Source organism: Pteropus alecto, unplaced genomic scaffold (genome assembly GCF_000325575.1).
Source record: "Pteropus alecto unplaced genomic scaffold, ASM32557v1 scaffold7, whole genome shotgun sequence".
Lineage (NCBI taxonomy): Eukaryota > Metazoa > Chordata > Mammalia > Chiroptera > Pteropodidae > Pteropus > Pteropus alecto.
In genome coordinates this window covers 39,510,756-39,525,322 of record NW_006494614.1, presented here as the reverse complement: position 1 = coordinate 39,525,322, position 14,567 = coordinate 39,510,756, and the positions used below count along the sequence as shown (strand labels likewise).

Below are 14,567 nucleotides of genomic sequence, written 5' to 3'. Positions count from 1 at the left end.
AGGGTAGAAGAATGGGGACGGCCTGATCTATTTACTGCAACTTTCTCAAAGAAGTACGAAGCATGCTGTAAGTTGTGAATGAAGATGGAAAGAAGTTGGTGGAGATTTAACAAAAAAGATAAACGTATAATATGTCATCCAGGAGACTGGGAGAGTGAAAGAATTAAGGAAAAATATATAATATTAATGTGAGGCCAATCAGTATAGTTGTACATTTTTCTTCAGTGATATTTAGCTGCATGGGTGCAGGCTGAGAGCTGGTGAAAAGCTGAATTTAACCAGCCTTACGTTTTGCCAGGTGAATAAGACAAAGGGGAAAAGGTCTAGGGAATTAAGCACATATGCAAGGAAATGATTATAATTACTGACCATGAAATCTAAAATTTTGCGAGGGAAAAGGGGAAGCAGTGACTGGAGAGAAAACTTTAAAATGGAGTTAGGGGCGCTGCAGTGACTGTTAACAACAAAGTCTTGGGTATAACCATGGGAATTCATAGCTGAAGCAAGGTGGAGAACATATCACTGGAGGAGAGAAACAGAAGACAGTAAAAGACCAGGGTGTTGAAGCATTAAGCATGCGGCTATTGAAATGACCAAGAATTATAACAGGAGCATGATGAGCAGAAGGACAGGAACCAGACAATAAGGTCTTCTGAGAAATTATAGAGAATGACCTAGGTATTGCGGGGTACTGTCAGATGGAATGATATTTTTAGTTATAAGATGAAGGAAAACAAAAAGCTCTTTTGAAGTTAAGTCAGTGACAGAGGATTTAAAATATATTTTCTGAAATGATATCTTTAATGGGGTGAGAGGATTATGCCATTAGGGAGTAAAAGTTTGAAAGCATACTTAAAATAAGATTGTTATGATTTATTTTTGTCATATTTAATTCAGTCTGAAATTTAAATTAATGTTAAAATAAGTCATGAGATTTTTGTTTATCAGAGGTGACAGGAGCTAGGAAAGATTGCTAACCAGATTCATACTCAGCAAGTTTCACTGAAAGGTTCTCTAGGAATGTGCTGAATATACTTTCCAAATTATGGCATGAATATCTTTCAATAGCTTTGCAAAAAATCCAATTATACAAACAGTAGAATTTTGCACAGGCAGCACTTCTCAGTAGATGATGATTATCAATATAATTAAATACTTTTGACACAGACACTCTTATTTAACCAAATTTAAAACAATGACAAAATAAAAAACAATGACAAAAAACCACTACATAAATATAGCTCTTAGAAAATGCCCCATTATTACTGACAGACATTACCTTAGTCCTCCTGTCAGAGGAGACCAATCCGTGGGCTTATTCCTTATCCCAAACTCCTGAGAGGATCTACAGTGGACCAAACACTACACCAGAGTCTGGGAATACAAAGATGACTACAACGTAGTCCTCACCCTTAGGCCCGTCATATCTGATGGGCAACACAGACCAGGAGAGGAGGGGTGGGGGAGGAGAGAATGAAGGAGGAAAAAGACATTTCAGGCAGAAGAAAGCATAAGGAAGGCAGAAGGCAAGAAAAAGATTATATGTGAGTGAGGGAGGTGGGAGCAAAGAGAGTAGCTAGAAGAAGGGAGAGAAATTAAGAAGTCAAAAATGACTTTAAGATTTTTAGTTTTTATAACGGGGTAGAAGGCACTATCCCCACATGAGAAATAAAACATTTGCAGTCAAAGAGGAATTTGAGGGGTAAGCGAATTAGTTTGGTTTCAGATGTATAACTGAAGTGCCCATAAGTATATAAGACTAAGGAGATAGGTTCAGACCCATCATTATATAGATGGTATTAAAAACATGAGCAAGGTATACAAAATGGTGACCCTTGCTTCAAATATAGTCTCTGAAGATGTTTTATTGGACTTGTATAGAGTTGTTGAAATTTTAAATTATTTTGCAACATTTAAAAATAAAAAAAAATTCATTAAAAATCCGGACTTCCTACTTTTCTTGGAAAAAAAATTTAAAAAATACTAGGACTACATGGCAAAATCCATTACATCTCAATAGCAGTGATTGCCACAATCCCTACTATTCAATGTTGCAATACTTATTTAAGCTACCTGATTGGAGTCTATGTGCTTTTGAGTACAATATTTGAATTTGTGTGATAGACTATAGATTAGTAGTTAAAAATATGAATGCTGAAGCCAGTCTGCCTAGGTTGTTTAAATCTCAATTCTACTATTCTCCAAATTGTGTCACCTTGAACAAATTATTGTTCAAAATTGTTCAAAGAAAAATATATTTTTCAAAGAAAAATATATCTTTCCTTCAGTTTCTTCATTTATAAAATGTGATAGTTATCTATCTAAGGATAATGCTGAGGATTAAATGAGTTAATATATGTAAAATGCCTAAAATACTGGCACATAGCAAGTGCTCAAAAAAATGTTAGTTGTTCCTTTAGAATGTAAGCTCCATAAGCAAGAATTTTTGTTTTGTTTTTAATGAAATATCCTAAACACCTGAAACAGTGTGCTCAATAAATATTTGGTGAATGAATGAGTGAATAAGTGAATAGCAATTATTGTTGTTATTGATATCAAAATAATCAACCTTTCTTATATTACACTTGGATACCAAGAAATATGTACATAGCTTAGATTCTCAACATTTAGGTGTGCTATAATATTTTAGAGATCAAATATTTCACTCTTTGAGTGAAATTGCTTATGTAGTCAAACTACAGATAAATTTTGGATGTAGTTTGTTATCCCTTTATATATTTCTTGAGACAGCACTGAGAAATATTTCTGGGCAATTTTTTTTATAATCGGCATGCGACAACTCTTATTAGTTGTCCCTCTTTGGATTATTATGATACTATTGATGAGAGTCAACAAACAAAAAAAATCCCACAAATAAAAGTCTGTCCTCCCACACCTATATGATCGCAATTTTTGTAAGAATTTGTACTGCAAATTAACTTTCTTGATGTATATTTCACCCATGAAGTTTTTTTAACATTAGCCTTTATAATATGAAGTGAAACTAGAGGGATCAAAGTTTCACAACATTTTTTCAATGTCATCCTAAGGGACTTTAATAATTCTTAATATTAAAAACAATGAACAGGACTTGAGGAATGATGGAGTAAAAATCTCGACACACACACTCTCTCAAAATAAAATAAAAAAAAAAAAAACAAGTAAAAATTTAAAAAAAGGGAAAACAAAACCCTGGCAAAATTTTTGAGAACAAAACATTTTTGAACTTTGAAAAATAAGTAAAGGCACACAACAAATTGAAAAACATTTACCCAAGAAAAATGAATTGTCTCAAAAACAGCAGGATGTATGGTATATTAATTTGAGGGGCAACCATCAACTCACTCTCTTTCTCTTTGTCTCACCAATTCCAAGGCATGGCTTAAAGGTCGCTGCTAGAGGAGGACCATCTATCTGACTTGCAGCTCTGTGGAAAAGCCTTTTCCCAGGGTGCTGTTAAAAATAATAGCAACTGGAGGCAAAGAATCAGGACTACAAGCATCAGAGGTGTCTAAGGCTGCCAATGGGGCAAGCAAAAACCAACCAAAAATTTTAAATGTAGATCTATAGAACAAGATAGCCACAGTGGGTTTTGAAAAGCATCAACATATTGCTAGGGATCTGGAAGGCTTACACATGCACCGGATCTGGAAGGCTTACACATGCACCAGGTTATTAACGCAGTTATTTACTTGTCCATAGTACACCATGAGGTCTTGTGCATCTAAAACTGACTTTGAGGAAGTAAAAGCAAAGACAGGCTTGTAAAGTGTCTGATCTTTTAATGTGTATGTTACCACACAAACAGATCCCTCAGCAAAGCTTGTAGCTTTTAAAGTAAACTGGCCAATCACTGGCTGACCATTAAGAGAAAAGTGTAGTCCTCACACAGTAAAAAGAGCAGCAACAGAAAGTGTCCCCAAGGGGGCTCAGTTGTTGGACTTAGCAGACAAAGATATAAATAATAGTATTACATAAGCTGTTAAACATAACTCTGAATGATGTATTTGGAAGTACATTATATACACCTATGTATTTATTTTCTCTTCTTCTAAGGGTCTAACTCTTCCCACTACCATTGAGAAACACTGCACTATGGTATGACTTCAGGCCCCCCTCCAGTTGCCTCCACCATTCTTAGCTCTAGCTAAACTTATCATTCACTATTTACCAGTTTGTGAAGTTGCCCAAATGCATATTTTCATACTTATCTGTTCTCCTCTTAGCCTGGAATGACTTACCTATCTTTTCACTTGAAATCCTATTTGCCCATAAAGACTCGCCCCAAAATTCCAAGTGCTTTATGAAGCTGTGTTGATCTTTTCAGTAGATCTGATCTCTACCTTGGTTAACTATCTAAGTACCTGGCACTTGTTTATGGCACTTACATTTATGATGTGTCACAGATATGAGACAGGGAGCATCAGGAGGGTAGGGTCTGTGTTTTGCTCATCCTTGCTTTCCATCAGCATTTAGCATAGTGCTTTTTACATAATATGGAACCGATTTTTGGTATAATGCATTGGAACACACTCTATTCAGAAATTAGGGATTGTTTATACTTTTAAAAGTAGAATTCATTATAATATAGATCCCTAATTTTTTATTATTCTAAGCTTTTGGCATGTTATACGTGTATAATAGTTTTAAAAACCCATTATATATGAATATGTAAATCAAAACTAGACTAATATTTTAAATGATATTTATTTCTAAAAGAATTCTAGTGATGCTATCTTTGAAAAAGGGACCTATTGTTCCTTGTTGTTAAATTCAGTTATGTCTCCAAATCAACTGTGGCACAGTTAGCTTTTTATTCATGAGGTTTTCTTTGGCGGAGTGGGGTGAGGTGAAGGACCCAAATTTAAACTGAAGGAGATTCAATTAGGTGATAATCTGTTGTATGAACAACCATACACTGTTAAAATGAAAGTTTTATTCTATATCTAAAGTTTCTTAAACAATTTGGACAGTATCCAGACTCAATCTACTCCTAAATACAAAGAAAGCAAATTTTATATGGATATTCACCTTGCAGTTACACCTGAGTCAGATATGGTAAAAGATACAGATGCCTCTGTTAAGCTAATCATGTAATCCAGCCCGTGATAAACTCAAAGTTGTTATAGAAGTTTTGTGAAAAGTTAAGCCATGTATCTTACAAAGTAACTTACAAAGTATGTACAAAGTAAAAAGAGAACATTGCAAAAATTTAAATAAAAATTATGAATTTATACTTTAATAAATTCTATTTTTAAAAGTACAAATCAGATTATGATGATGAATATTATAAAATTATAATTCTTAGACAAATTCCTCAACAATATAATATGAGATACTAGCCAACAGTACAGCCAACCAACATTAAATGAAGCATTAAAACAGTTCAAGCTTCTTAGGAGTGTATTTTATAGCTTTCATTTGTCATTCCTTAATGTATTTTAGAGATCCTAGAGCACAGTAGATGGTCAATAAATATAGAATATGTGAATATAAAAACTGAATTAGAAGCTGGGGGGATAAAGAAAAGTATGGTTTCTCTCACCCCCCCAAAATTAGAAAGGTAGTAAAACAAGGTAGTAAATTGTGAATATCGCAATGACAGTACAAACAAAAAGCATTAGAAGAACCAAAGTAGAAGGTATTAAATAACATTCTAGGATTCTCAGCAGGGGGAAGTTACACGATAAAGGTTGTGTTTAGGTATTAACAGTATTGTTAGAAGAGGAGGATGCAGGAGGAACTGGGACTGAAACTCTGATATCACCACATAGGCTAATTTTAGAGTTATGGGAAGCAAGTGAGAAAAAAGGATGGATCTGTGGCCCTAATACTACTTAGATTTATAGGCCCCTATAAATTGGCATAGCATATCTGGCTTGGTTTAGAATTTTGGAGGGAAAAAAATGTAACTGATTTGTATATGTAAACTAATGGGAGGAAGCAGTATACTCGTAGTTGTCTCTGTATTTCCCAGAAAGTTCCTGTTAAGAGTTTTAAAGATTAACTGCTTCAGCATTATACCAAAAGAATCTGAGATATACGAATAGAGTGGGAGGAAAACACTAAAAAATCCACATTTTAACAAACTTACATTTTGTAGAGAACCCTTTAAAAAAAGTCACTGAATAGGTTTTATTTTTTGAAAAATTTTGAATGGTAATATTGAGCTACTTTCTCTTTTCCAGGTCTTAGGTAATTTCTCCGACAAAAAGGAAAAATACATTCCCTTCATTCCATAGTCTAAATATGCCTAGAGAGGAGACTACCAGTAGCTACTTGTAGCAGCATTTGTAACTGCTGGGAGAGGGAAATGGCTCTGCTAACTCTAGCAAAGGTATGCAGCAAAGTGGCCAAATTTGGCAGAGCTACGGACTGATGCTATGTATGAATACATCATGGTCGTTCCCAAAAGGGACTTCTAACAGAGCTTACTTTGAAGTTTCCCGATGAATAGAAGAAAATCTGTCCATTTCATTGGCTATGAATCCAATAATAGCATATCATTATTTACTTTCCATAATCTAGAAATTTAAGGGGAAAAAAGACCATTGTTATCCAATAAACTCATGTCTACAGCTAGAACATTTGCAACCCAGTCTAGAGTTAAAATGTGATGAAATGTATGAGAATATATAAAGCTTGCAGATCAAAAGTATATTTCTGATCTTTTCAGACTACCCCAAAGCCAGTCCGTAAACTATAGGAGCCAATCTATTCTTACTCAGTGCTCAAAGATACAAGTTTCTGCTGAAGGGGTTACACGCATAAAAAACAGCCAAGAAAATGGAAGCAATTTCTTTTCCGAAGTGGAGTGATGACATGGAAGCGACTGTCACTACCAGTGTACAGTACGCAGCCCATATCACTGAGTTCGACAACACCAACAGTATCACAGAAAATAAGGCAGATGTATAAGCAACAAACATCTGAGCCACAAAGCCATATTTCCTCTTCCTTGTAAGTCTTCTGCCATTTATTCCTACCATAATATGTTAACTATGCTTTAATTTTTTAAAAATCTGATAAAGAGTAATAAACCCAAGACTGAAAAAGAAGTTTCTCAGTATTTTGTCTCTGCTTACCCTTCTGGAAAATGTAAAATGAAAAAAATGAATACAGTAGTAGAAATGTATCTTCATTTCAGGCAGGTTTCTATTTGGCAAGGGATTCAAGTTCATTTAGAGATAGAACAATGAAGCCATGGTTATGAGACATCTGGGAAACCTAACTTTTTTTTTTATCCCATGAGACAGTGAACTAAGGATTCGCTACGCCAGCATCAAGAAGAGCTAATTTAAGTTGTAAACTTATTTGTCAAAAACATTTTTTACAAGCTGCAAAAGTCACAGAAACCTACCTAATCATATAACTTCATTATTTCCCTGCCTTTGCTTTGCCCTACTATATCCCTTAAAGATCATTAACCTACAAACTCAGCCCTTCCTAGGCATGGTGCCAATGAGCCAATGAGAAAGAGTCAACAGCCAGAAAAGGCAAAAGAGAATTTGTTGTCTTAGCCTGATATACGATGTGCCTGATATCCAATATAAGTTCTTATATATTCACATGTAAACTAAGACATAGCTTTCCCAGAACTGTCAGGTACAAGATACCTTCAGACTGGGAGTCTAGTCTTGCTTATTAGCTTGCACTCCAGTCTTCTTTTGGGACTAAAGTCCTGACTTGAACATCAGTCTCTCAAAATTGAGTCCTGATGGTGCACTGTAGCTTTTATCAGATCCCTTCCTGGGAATCAGACCTTGATTTTGTATCAATTGTTTACTAAAGACCTATTTCAACCCATACATATGACTTCTTTCTTTCAAATGTAACAGATTCCTGATACCCAGACCTATCAAAAGAAATACAGAGGCATTTGGTATGCCCTGAATTAAACTTGAAGTTATTGGTCCTTGACAGCACTATAAAGAGACATAATCTCCTGTGACCTTTCTCAACCAGACCAAGAATGCTAACCACCTCTCTACAATGGCCTGCCACTGAGTTTCTAGGATAAAAATATGCCTTAATATATATGACAGTCTTAGTATGTCATGCAAAGCAATTTCCATGACTTTTCTTATTTAATCATCACAACAATGCTATGAGGTAAGGACTAATATTACCCCCATTTTACAATGAGTAGACAGAGGCTTAAAAGGGATACGAGACTTACCTTAAAGTTAAACAGGCAGTCTGATTCCAGAGATTCTGCTTTTAGTGAAATTAAACAATATATACCAAATATTTCATCAAACCTCTACCATCATCAAGTGTAAGAGCACCATTATTTTAGCACTAAGAAAAAACAATACACTGTCAATTAAACTGATAACAAAACTTTCTTATCAATGCCACTCGAAATGTGGGCCCTGACCAGTGCCAGACCATAACCTGTTATCAGTCTATATAAAGATAAGAACAGAAAATAAGAGTGTTTAGAAACATCTATAACATTTTGATATTGCTATGACATTTTTTATTGCATTTTATAAAACTGGTGAAGGTTAAAAAACAAAAAAAAAAAAACCAAAACTTGATCTTTACTTCCAATAGTTTGAGAAACTCTGACTTAGAATTCTGACTCTTCAGAATCTTTTTGATGCAGAGTGATTAGTACTCATGTTCTTCTGTATATTGACGCTGCTTCCCAATCAGCTCCTAGGTTTTAGTCCCAGATCTGGACAAGCACTCTTCAACCTGGACCCCCTCTCTATCTTATAGGAAGGATCCAGGCAATAACAGCTGTGTCACACTACAAATTCAAACATCAGAAAGCAGAAAGGTTGAAATAAAAATCATTTGAGTCCACAAAATAATGGTATTATTTGTTTCCCTGTCATTTCTAAAATTTCTTGATGCTCTCTACTGTTTATTTGCCCAAATACAAATTGGAAAGAAATTACTTTTCTTTTATAGTCTGTTTTTTGTCCCTTATTTATCTATACTCATAAACATCATTTTGGCTGATCCTTTGGCCGAAAGTCTTCATTATCTACCCAGGAAATGTATGGCAAGCAGTATTATTGAAATATATAGGTCTATATAGCCCAAACACTATAATTAAACACACCAACTGAAAGTATTCTAGCAGGTCAATTTTTTCCACCTTCTACTTGCATTAACTTGAAAATTCGTTAACCAAAATACTCAATATCTAAATATGTCTTGTTAATTAATTAGGCATTGCCAAAAGCTTAGAGAACGTATTCCATCCTCAGACACTGTTAATGTCTACTCTTTCTTTCCTGGTAATAAACACAATACATGTTTATCATGGAAAACTTGGAAAATATCAAAAAGTATAATGAAGATAAAAATCGCCCATAATCCCAAATTCAAATTAATAGTTTATAAGTCTAGAGTGAAAATAGACTAAACAAAATATATTATTTAATTTTAAAAACTAAAAATCATTTTTTTTGATGAATTCACTAATGTGAGTCATCAAAATGTGTTCCTAAAATGAACACAGAATCCTAAGAAATCTTATATAGAAGAGCCATTGGGCTTCAACCATTACATTACACTACAACACCTAAAACATGTTAGGGGCATCATGTTCTAAAAACTCAGCTAAATAGTTTTAGAAAATACTTAATATCTTATGGTTGCTAGCTTTGTGAAGTACTGATTCATACCTTTACATTCAGCTTTGAGAAGAGGAGGGAAAAAGGATAAAGTAAGATTATAAGGAGAAGTGTAAGATAGAAATCAGATACAAATTCACCAAAGGTCACTCCATATTGACAAACTGAAGTAACTGGTCTGTGCTTATACCTATGGAAGAGATCAGAAAACTAGGATGCATGATTCCATCTATTTGTTGAAATGCTATGGCAGTTTAGCAGATTCACTTAGTGGACAAACTACAATTAAATTCATTGGAGCCAAGAGAAAAGGAATGTTGATGAACTATACAAATAAAAATCACTTGGTCCTTTATCTAGTTTCAAAAATGTTAGTGGAAATGGGTAACAAATGTTGCTGAAACTGGATAAAAAAAATAAGCTCCAATATTTATCTCATTTCATACATAAAAATTTGATGTGGGTCACAGACGTAAGCATAAAATTCCTAACAATAAAAATATCAGAAGAAAACCTAAGAGAGAATCTTTATGACTTTAGAGTACACAGAAATTTATTGGACAACACACGGAAAGTATAAATAACCCAATAAAAACGGGGAAAAAATTGAAGACACATCACAAAGGAAGATATATGAATAGCCAATAAATGCACGTGTACATGCACACACAATAGGTGCTGAATCTCATTCATCATTAAGGAAACAAAAATAACAATCGCAGTGTGATATTACTACTGTGTGTAAAATAAAAATATGAACAAATCCAAGGAAAGTAGACACAAAAGGGTATACTCTACATGATTCCATTATAAATGAATGAAATCCAAGGAGACAAGCTAATCTATGTTATAGAAATCACCTGAGAGCAGTGGGAGGTTATGACTAGAAAGGAGAATTTGCTAAAGTAATGGAAATGTTATTCCTTTTTAGAGCAGTGGTCACATGGCAGTGTAGAATTGTTAAAGCTCCCTGAAGGGAGTAACTAAAATCTGTGGGGAATTTCTGCTAATTTTATATAGACAAATATGTATATTTACATATATTACATATATGTGTATTTATCTATGTGTATTTTCTATATATAGTCTAAGAAAAAGTGTTAAATGTAACTAATAAGCCTTCTTTGTACAATAAGTAATTTAATATACATATATTGAGTTTCAAGCATATGTTAGGTATCCTAAATTATTTGTTTTTGTGTTAAAAATGAACACATCTTAAACTGAGTTAAATGTTCCAATACAGATACTACAATTAAAGTAAAATATTATCTAAATCTCTTTCCTAAGGAACAAAAACTTTGTCAATTCTCATATAAAATGGTTCAGTGCCTTTCAGTATACAATTATCTCCTATCTTTTAAAAATAGAATGTGTCACTATTTGCAGAAATGAAAACTACAATTACAATATTTTTAAAATTATTGTTTGCTATCAATTACTTTTCATTTATGTGCTTGTACATTTCAGAATATTTTCTTAAAGCTTGACAGTGACCAAGGCCCCAGAAAAGCACCTGTAAACAGTGGGTACTAATACCAGATATGGTCGTACTTAGCATTATGCTATTGCTATACTCAGATGGTTGAAACTGTCCTTGGCTTCTCTGCCTACATGGTCTTTGTGAGCAATCCTTAGGTTTCACCAGACTAGAACATTTTCAACCAGACTAAAACATTTCCAACAAAACAGTGTTAATTACTTGCAAAACCACCACTGAATTTCAAAATATTTCTTTGGGAGAGAAATGTTCACTGTCCTCTGCCTAGGTTGCTATGCCTGAGTCATAACATTATCTAGTGCATTTTCTCATTACAAAATTTCATCTCATGATAGCAAGTCGTCAATACTGTTGTTACAGATCCTGCAAAAGCATGTGCTGTTATAAATTCGCGTGCCTCTCTGTGATTTCAAAATTGCTATTTATATAACTGTTAAGTTCCAGGCAGAAGAAACTATTATTTAACATATACAATGTACCAATAGTATGCAGAACACTGCCCAGAATGTTCTGATTCTTCCAAATTCTATAGTTCTTCTAAATTCAGTTAAGGGAGAAAAAAAGTCTTCTTGATTTAAAATTCTGAGTCATTTCTTATCATAAATAATAATGATCTAAAATTACTATGTTTGCATGTACCTAGGATTATAATAAATGCCATGTGTCCAAGGGGGGTATTACTAGAGTAATTTTCAATATCTATATAATTAGTTCACATAATATATTTAATGGCCTGTTACATGTTTAGCTGGCAAGTTTCTACATTTACTAACCCCATAATTTTAAATTAGAAAATTATATTTCAACCTACTGTTTTTATTTTGACTGTATCCAAAATACATTAATTGTGGTACATATAGTCAATAAATGAGCCATTATTTCTCCAAGGTGTGTAAAATACATACACAGTGATGCCAACTGCATTAAATTTTCCTGCCAAACAAGGAAACAATTAAAGTTGTGTTAACTATAAAATCAGGATTACATTAATTCTAATAAAAGGAAAAGATTTAACTTTTTTTTTTAACTTCAGACATGCAGTCATGTGAATGGTAACCTAATGCTGACTGTATAAAATATGAACTATGCAAAAGTTTTACAGCTGGTTTTGATCAGCTTCCTTTGTTTAACATTAAAAGTTAACTTCCAGAAGACACATACAAGCTACAGGTAATGATTACCAGATGGAGATGTTCATCCTATTACTATGTCTGATATCATAGAGAATATACTGTAAGAAGGAAAAAAAATAACTTGGGCAGAGATTCTGATATTTTCTGTGGTACAAACAGGCTCTTCCTGACTTACACTGGCCAGCAAAGTCAAAGACTCTTTAACATCAAAATGCTTTTGTAAGGTCTATGGCCATACTGCCTTGAACATGCTCGATCCTGGCTGATCGCAGAAGCTAAGCAGGGTCAGGTCTGGTTAGTACTTGGATGGGAGACCACCTAGGAAGACCTGGTACTGAAGGCATTTTTTTTTAAACTATAATAGAGTGAAATAATAGTATATATAGTCAGTATACATAGCCAAATGTTTTTAAAATTTAAATCCACACTTAATAACTAGCTACTTTTTCCTGTCAAAATGATTAAGTTGAGGCCTAATGAGTAATGTTAATGACTACTTACTTAGAATCAGCTCAGAATAAAAGGTATGCTCCCCATATACAGCCTATCTTTCCATTCTATGTCCTATAACCATTCAGCCTGTTGTTAAACCCTGGAAATCTAGATGCTCTAGTCTCTCTGCCTCAAACTAAGCCATGAACTGACATGAAGTTATCTTAGATTATTATGTAAGAATAGCAACTGAAAAATAAACTCAAAACTTTAAAAGCCTTCGATTTCTATTAAATGGTCCGGTAGTTTAAATTTTTTTTTTTTTTTTTTTTTTTTTGATACGAGGAAATATTTATTTGAAGTAGAATCTGTCTCTGGAGAGAGGAGGCAATGTAAAAGAAAATTCAGTCTGCATTTAAGCATGTCTCTTAATAATATTTACTTCCCCTTTAATATTTCATTAAACCTTGAAGCAAAAATAAAGAAAAACTACAGAACGTTATAACTATCTCCTGTGGTTTGGATTATCATTAGAGAACAAACCTATTTGTAAATAAACAGAGATAATAAATAGATAAATCATACATGTGAAATTTCTACCCTACAATGAAAATAGAGAACTGGAAAAAATCGCAGGGGCATAGCTTCAGAAAATCTTTAAAATTTTTCTGTTTCCCTTTGTTATTCTTCATGTGTGTTATATTCCCCTAAAAATGAATGATTCATTTTTCTCGAACTATTCTCTTTCCTATACCTTCCACTATCTAATTCTATGATTTCTAATCTCTGTAAGATCAGACATCACTACTGCCTACACTAGCATAAAAATTATTTCCTACATGAGGTTTTCGCTGATTCTTAGAGGAAGAACTAATCTCTTTCTCACTGAACCAATATACTATCTCAAACATTACATCTTTGTTAGTAGTACAGTTGATCCTTGAATAACATGGGGGTTAAGGATACTGACCCCTACACAGTCAAAAATCCACAGATAACTTTTGACTTAACTATAGTCCTTCAGTACTCGTGGGGGATTGGTTCAAAGACCTCCCATGGATATCAGAATCTGCAGATGCTCAAGTCCCTTATATAAAGTGGCACAGGACAATGCATACAGTTGGCCCCCAATATCCATGATTCCCAATCACTGATCAAAAATACTGTTTTCAAGTTGGTTAAATCTGTGGGTGAAAAACCTGGGGATACAGAGGGTTGGCTGTATATTTATTGAAAATAATCCTTATTTAAGTGGACTTGTTCAGTTCATACTCTTGTTTTTCAAGTGTCAACTGTATATTCATTTCAGTATTGATCACTGTACTGGACTATAACCTCTCAGGTAAGGCAGATGTTATCCTATTTAGTACTTGGTGTACAATTTTGCTCTTGGTAGGTATGTAAGAAATGTTCATACATTAAATGAATAAACTCCCAGATTTCTGCAGGGCCAAATATAATTGTGGCATGGGAAATGCTAACAACAGAAATAAAACCAACCCCCCTAAAACAAAAATATGTTTTTACTTTTGTAATCAAATGTTGTCTTATTAATAAAAAATGCAATGAACACAACATAAATATACATTAAAATTAAAAAATATCCATGCTTTAACTTTTCTTCTTGCCTAAAATTTTATGAAACTTAAAAATACATATTTGGGGGGAAAATAATAAATCAAAACAACACCGGGGGGGGGGGAAGAATGGCGTTAGTGGGCCAAAACTTCAAGGAATTCCTAAAATATAAAAATTCAACAGAATTAGATGGGTGAAAGACTGATTGAGAAACAGCAATATCCAAAACATTAAGAAATAGAGGTAAGAGAAATTACTGAGAGGCTCCAAACTCAAAGAGAAAAAAGCAAAAGGGACCCCCTAAGGCAATCATCTGGGTGAGTGGGGGAG

The 14,567-nt window shown here is 33.8% G+C and overlaps 1 protein-coding gene and 1 pseudogene across 4 annotated transcripts in view; one reads left to right on the top strand and one right to left on the bottom strand.

Annotated features, from left to right (window-relative positions):
* Positions 1–14,567, bottom strand: part of SUPT3H (SPT3 homolog, SAGA and STAGA complex component) — a 421,152-nt gene that overhangs the window by 172,880 nt on the left and 233,705 nt on the right. The gene's annotated exons all lie outside the window — the stretch shown is intronic.
* On the top strand, positions 12,452–12,570 carry LOC112475030 (annotated as a pseudogene).